Here is a 7,811-nt window from a genome sequence, read left to right on the forward strand (position 1 = left end):
CATGCATCTGTGCCATTTTTCAGTTGTTTTTCTAAACATGCGCTAGACGGACATCTTTGACCGTTGTGCTGCATCTCGCTGTTTTTTCAGCATTTCGCACTGGAGCACCACATGTTTTATACGCCGTGTCAGGTTAAAAGAATTTCAGCTGTTAAAAATGCTCTATTCGTGGTGCTGCATCTAGCTTATTTTTGGCGCAAGGACGCATTAGGTGTGAATGGCCCTTTATGAAAACTACATTAATAGTTTGTTGTTTCAGGTCTCAGTATTAATAACATTCAGGACTGTAAAATTGTGAAATTGTGAAACAACACTCATTGCATTATTATTGTGACTAAAGAAACCTTCAAATCACCTAATAAAAAAAAAATTCTAAGTAAAATACTTTACAAATGCTGGTTACGTTAAACGGAAAACAGACAGCACAAGATTCCTGAGAGATGAAAATGAAAGGATAGAAAAAAGAACAAGAGTGAGTGAGAAAGAGAATAATTTAAAGCAGGTGGCAGAGCAGCCCACTGAGAGTGACACTGCACATTGCTGTATAGGAGATAAAGAAGATGCTGAGAGATGCAGAGAAGAATAGAGAGAGATGCATTTTCAAGATGACATATAAAAATAGAGTGCAATGATACACATTCTGTCCTGCATGGCCTCACAAAGCAAACACACTCCTATGACAACCTGCCAAACAAATACAACAGAATAGAACTGCACATTGACAATTCAGTTGTTTCAGAGGACAGCAGTTTATGTTCACCCGCAAATGCATCTTTTTTATTCCATTTCCAGGTATTTCTTCCAAAACTACCTTAAAGTCAACATGAAATCATTAAAAACTTCCATAACAGGATGCATTTCCGAGTGAAACAGGATATTCTGTGAGAAGAAATGTAGGGCCCCACTTAATTTAATCCACTGGGAATTGATTGGATCATGAATAAAGGGTGTCACAAAAAATAGATAGCCAGGTGGAGGAGATGGGTTTAAAAATAAGAGGGCTTTGTGACTTCAGCTAAAAAAGAAAGCTGTTTCAGAGGAGCTAGTTATTCGATTTTGATGAAAACTTATGAAGACAAACAGATTTCTTCTTTGAAATACAGTGTATATTGAGTCCTGCACAATAAGTCCTGGACAGTGTATTAAGGAACAAAATATTCTGATTTCATGTTGACTGCATCATTTATCCAATTGGCCTGCAGTGCTCTATAATACAGCAAACAGAAAATAGGAAAAAAGCATGTATTTGCTCCATAGGCTAAACATGAGAAAAAGGATGCCATCTGGTGGAAAATACTAAAAATGTAAATTTTGATGCCAGGGCACTGGAATGAAAGCATAATATCATAGAATTCATGATTTTATGCTTTAATGGCACTGGGATCAAATATTGCCATTTTAATGGGTTTCAATGGGGACATTTTTGTCCTGAAGGTCCTGAGTGTAACTATTTTGTGTATACAGTGTATTATAGATGTATTTTAGGAACTGAGGTTGAAATATCAAAATTCCCCCCAAAATACACACCTTTGACAAAATTGATGTCGTTGGCATTAACACACCAAAATGATAGAAAAAAAACAAAAATAAAAAAGACAAAAATATCCTGAAGGTCGCACAAGGGTTCATTCAAGTTCACTTGTTCATTTGTTTCATTGTGCTGATGTAAGTTGTTCCATAAATGTTGTGGATATATTGATGAATCTCATGTATAAATAGGATGCATTTGAATGAGGTACTTATCCCCTTTTAAAGCGGTTAATTTTACCGGTGTTAGTGCGTTCAACTCACACAGCTCAAGAGAGATCCCCAATATATTGGATTAATGGATTAGAGGAATCCATTTCTAATATTTTCTGCTATTTACAGATTACCAAGATGTTTCTTCTTCTGTTTATATCTTGCACTGTTAATATCTTGTAATATAATTTTTATCCTCATATTTTCATCAACAGTATTTAATAATCTTCATGATGCGCCTTTTTGTCTTGTCTTCGTTATCGTTGACGAAATAAAAAAAACTTTCCTCAACAAACGTTTTCATCATTGATTTCGTTGACAAGATTAATAATGTAAAAATAATTAAGTCTTACGTTGAACTCGAATCAGCAGGAATCACCTCTTAAATTGATAAGTATAATACAATACAAACATTAATAGTCGATAAAACACTTGAATAATCATATTCAAATATACTTGATTCAGGAGAGTCCCCTGTTCTCTATGTAAAAATGCTTTGAGTGTCGTGTCAGAAAAGTGTACATTTCATTCATTCAAAATATGTAAATAATAGCAAGTAATATTTCATTTTTAAATGTTTAATCATAGAGCATAATTATATAAAAATTAAAAGAGCATGTTATTACTCCAGCTCTGAATATCTTCCAGTCATGATCACACACAGGCGGGTAATCTCAAATTATAAGATTCATTCACCAGAGCAGCAGTGTCGAAACACGACGGACGTAATGTGTTCTTCTGCAAATTGCTTGCAATTTTAAATTTCAACCACAGATGCCACTAGAGAGCACAAACTTACATTGTGCAGCTTTAATGAGCGACGGGCGAGTCAAAATTATTTTTTGTGGTAACCAACATTATGCTACAAATACTGTGGATTAAGCTTAATTTGTATTGAACCCAGAATATTCCTTAAAGACTGAAGCACAAATATTAAAAGTAAAGACAAATAAAAATTATCTGTTGAGAGCAGAAAGTGAGTGAAATGCTCTGGAATCTGTATCACTCTTTCTCTTGGCCCCTCACACACACACACACACACACACACACACACACACACACGTCAAATAGGGCTGCATAGTTAAACAGGTCTGTGAATATTAATCTCTCAAAGTGGTGATTGCTGCCAGGAAGTGACATCAGGAGCGTTTCCACACACACACGTCCAGACTTCCCAAGAAGAACATATACAGCAGGTTCTTCACTTTATAGGTCACCTCGAATCCAAAGCCCTCACTGATCACCACGTCATGAACTGCCAAAGTTCTTATCCATAGACTCCTTGATCATTTTGGCCGCACTCTGAAAATAGAGCGGAAGAGAGACAAGGAGGGTGAGCGAGAGAAAGAAAGTTGAAAGCATATAGGCTAGTGGAACAGTCAAGATGGCCAGACAGCGAGTGTGTCAGATAATGCAATGGTACTGACTCAGTACTAGACAGAATAAGAGACTCCATCCCCACCTGCATGGCCATTTCTAGGCATAGGCGATCTAGGCAGTCACCTAGGGTGCCACCTGCTGGGAGGGCGCCAAAGAGGAGGCCTCTGCCTGGGGAGCATATATTCATCTGAGCTTGCATAACAAGCATTATTATTCATAACACAAGCAAACACTTATGGACCCAGGGGCGGGTATACGATTTCTGAGGCCCCAGGCAACTGATCAACCCAGGGCCCCATTTCGAAAATGTTGCTTAAAAAATAACAAAATTGATTTTAAATCATCATTTTAAATTCATCCTATCAGCCGTTGTAGCCAAGTACATTCAAAATGTTTACTGAAACATAAAAATCTAGTTAAAGTTAATGCATGTTTTCCAGTTTTCAACAATACAGTGATAAAAAAACAAACAATATTTACACACATATATATTTTACAAACACTCTTTTTTTATGAACAGGGTGTGTAAAACCTACTACACTCGCTAACATTTTGAAATTCAGTTTTTATTTATTATTATTATAAGCCAACAATAATTTATTGTTGTCCAGTTTGTCACTATAATTTGATACAGTATTATTATTATTACTTTGAGGATTTGTTGTATACAATAGTAATATATTTCTGTCTTATTTAATTTACTTTCACCAGGAGCTTATATTCTGACGCTGCAGTGTATTATTCACCATGTTGCAAAAGGCTGTATGTTATGTTAGCATTGTTGGTAACATTCGTTACAGTAGTATTGTAACAGTAGACATACAAGGCACGGTGGCCCCTCAGCACACTAGAGCAGAAGAAAAAAAAACATTGCTGAAAGCGCTGAAACTTTGCTTGGTGCAGAACAATCTAGAATAATGTTAAACATTGTAACAGTCACCTCTTTGCAACCTGAACTTGTTCGGAACGTTAAATCTTTGTGACACGTGCTAAAAACAATCTAGACGCGGCACAACAAATGCAACAGAACGTTTTTGAGTGAAACAGCGTTTTTGAGACCTGAAGTTCTTTTTAACTTTTGACACTGTGTCTAAAAACGTGCCGGTCCTGTGAGACACTGAAGAAACAGCGAGACGCAGTGTAGCAGGCATGGACGTTCATCCAGTGCATGTTTACATAGGAAAACAATGGAAAAACAGAGCAGACGTGGGCAAAAAACACGTTCGGTATGAATGGCCCCTAACTCATCCATTCAAACGTATCTGTGAGCGAGAGCATGTGGGCGAAACAAGTTCGGAAGGCCTGTATATTTTTTTCATAAATTACAAACCCAAACTAAAAGTCCTACTTGAAAAACTGACCCAATCCGGTGGACCTCTAACATGAACAGCTCTGAGAGCGCTGACAACAGCGTATTCACGCGTAACAACAGAACAACATGCCACCCCTCAAGATGTCCGGGGGCCCCATGCAATTGCATGGTTTGCGTGGTGGTTAAAACCGCTACTGTACGGACCACACTGACCTCATTATTGGTGGCAAATTTCTCACAGGCTGTGACACAGAGCTCCATTGTCTCCTCTTGCATCTCTTCTGGCATATCTGTGTGCTGTACGCAAAACATAACACACTCTAAATAAAATATGCATGATGGATAAAGATGTTTACAATCGCATAGTTCTGAAAGAAAGAAAAAGGGGAGCAGTTTGAGTGATATTATACAGACACAGACACATTTATAACTGGTTATTTTTATCTAGGTCACAGGAGTCGAGTTGCACCCACCCGGATGAGCGGAAAGCAGTGCAGTCTTTTGTAGTCGGCCTCCTCTTTTTTACCATCAACAGTTTCCGCCATGCTTTTCCCTTACCAAGAGATTAGTCAGTAAACAGATTATCCCACACTACAGAGCATAACTGTTTTGCACAACTGTGATAGCATTTTACACTATATAGCCTAGTCCTACTATTTAACAAATCTACTTTTATTACGTATCATATTTTAATGGGGATATAATTTATTATAGCTTAAAGATACGTGAGCAAACAAGGTTTGAACATCAACCATAACAAGATCATTTTGAAGTTCACGGCTTTTTAACACTTCTGTGTACAAATTTGAAGGCTGCTTATTGGATCAATACAAGTAAACGTCATATTATGCGACTACGCATTACTTTACGGAGAGCTTACAACCTACTAGTTAAGTCTTGCCTTAAGAACAGGTGGTGCAACCAAATTAAGCACTGATTAAGTTACAAGCTAACTAGTAGTTACTAAGCCCTTAGTGTGAACTTTACACCCTAACTTACGTGTGACCTCATGCACAGCTGGTGCAACCCTATACCCAGGGCTGTAAATAGTGGGGTGAAAGGTGGTAACTAGGGATGCACCGATATGGAAATTTTGGCTGATACCGATAACCGATAATTCATTATATTTGGAGGCTCAAACTCTTGTAATGGAGAGGAACACTGAAAGTGTGTTTTTGTGTCAAAATAAGGTCGACCATTTGTTCTGTCACACACATCTGGCACTAAACCTTGCTTGTGTTTTAGATTATAATGGCATTAAGCCTTTCACTCCTGGATTGTCTGTAAAAGTGAGGGCAGAGAGGTAATCCCAGCAGGAATTATGACCTTTTGTAGATTAAAGGAAACATTAGCAATGTGGGCCATCCAGTTACAGACACAGACATCTCTGTGCAGTTGTGTGTAGTATTGTTTTTATTTGGTCTTGTTTCCAAGCAATGCATGAGAGAACTGATGGCCGTTTCACATTAAACGCAACACGAAAAAGCAAGACGAATTGCCGTAAGGACACCAAAAATTCTCACTAAGAATTGAATTTACATTTGATGTGTTTTTGTAGCTTAATATGTCTATGGGTAATTTGTAGTTTGAACATTAGGAATTTAGGTGAAACTGTATATGTTGCTTAAATGTATATTTTAGGAGTTATTATTGGTCACCATTTAAAGTTATTTATTTTTTTACCATTTTAATTGCCTGTTAGCTTTTTTGCTGTCCACTTAAATAGTGTGGTGTGACTAATTACTTTTTTACTATTCAAATATTCATTGTAGCCTCAATTTATATGAGGTCAAAAAAATTGCATATACAATTATTATATAATAATTAGAAAATGTTTGTTTAAGCTGTTTAGAGTGTCACTATTTACTGAAGTGAGGTTTACTTTTTCCTACTTTTTTTTTTCTTTTTTTTTTTACTAATTTCCACACTGAAATTGCTTGTAAATTTAACAGACCATATTTTCAAGTAAAGTCTACACACAATTCTTGGTGGCTTCAATTAGACACTCTCAAGTACAGTTTACTTTGCAATTCTCTGTTTTAAGCCAATTTTACCCTTTTTTTGTGTGTGGATATATTACTCAAACAATGTTGCACTGTAATAAGCCATATGCTTTAAAAACTATACTAGCATATCAATGCTTTTTAACATACTTAAGTCATGTACCACACAACACGTGGAAGTCATCCACAGTGAAGTTTGATGCTTCCAAGTAGTCTTTTAGACAGTATCACCTTGCTTTAATGGCAATAGAAACAACAGCAAGAGCTGCACACAAACCTGAACACTTGGTGCGCAAAACACAATGACAGTAACAATAAACTGATACTTTTTTGATCATGAAAAGGTAATTTGGAGTAGAAAATGATTTTCAGCCTTCACAAAACAAGAAGTTACCAAACATAACAACAAAATCACCAATAAGAACGGTGTAAATCAACTTGCAAACAGTGAAACCATGCAAGCTCATTAATTATTCAATTCCAGTGCATGCTGGGAACACCAGCTTTAGTCGTTTAGCCAAATTTACTCTAATAGGCAAGTAAATATGACAAGGTTTTCTACTTTGGGATTGAAACATGATAACATGCTGAAAAGATAACAAACATAAATAATATTTACTTACAAGCTAGAGCATTCATGTTTGAATGGAGTACAAATGTACAATTTACTTAATATTTAATAAAAGTTCACACTTAAACATACTTATTCAGTGTAGAACGTACTTGATTTTTTCTGCTACTTTTACTTCACCACAAAATACTTTTCTTCATTGCTGTTACTGCTTTACATTTTATGTAAACTACCCATTAACATAACTAAACTATTATATTATTTCCTCAGCTAGATTATGTATGGAAGATGGCTTATAAAGTTTGTGTTCAAGCATAACATGTCTATGTTATTTCAACGAAATATCTGATCATGTTTGATGAAACGTGACATGCTGTTTATGTCAGATCACATGCAGAGGATGGTCTTTGATTATAGTTTGGTCCACGTGCAGATGCTATTAAGTGGGCTGCCAACTGCCTCCACACCGCCAACACAGCTAACACTGTTTTATAACAGAGACTAGAGGTTAAAAGACCTCCTACACATCTTTCCCGAAGCATCTTTCACATCGTTCCTGGTCTCCTCAGGGTAATCTGTTGTTTCTTTTGTTGTTTGTCGTTTCTACCATGGCTTTTTTCGCAGTACTTTTCAGCACCCTGAACTGCTTTGATGGCACTGTTAGACCTGTGTAGACCTCAGTGTAACAAACATAGACTTGGAGATTCCCAGGTAAGCTAGTGAAGACAGAATCAGAATCAGAACGAGCTTTATTGCCAAGTATGCTTCCACATACAAGGAAATTTTCTTGGTGACAGAAGCTTCC

At 36.6% G+C, this 7,811-nt stretch overlaps 1 pseudogene; it reads right to left on the reverse strand.

The window, feature by feature from the left end:
* Positions 1–2,879: 2,879 nt before the first annotated feature.
* Positions 2,880–4,977, reverse strand: LOC127451431 (dynein axonemal light chain 4-like; annotated as a pseudogene).
* Positions 4,978–7,811: the final 2,834 nt, after the last annotated feature.

The sequence above is a fragment of the Myxocyprinus asiaticus genome, chromosome 14 (genome assembly GCF_019703515.2).
Source record: "Myxocyprinus asiaticus isolate MX2 ecotype Aquarium Trade chromosome 14, UBuf_Myxa_2, whole genome shotgun sequence".
NCBI lineage: Eukaryota > Metazoa > Chordata > Actinopteri > Cypriniformes > Catostomidae > Myxocyprinus > Myxocyprinus asiaticus.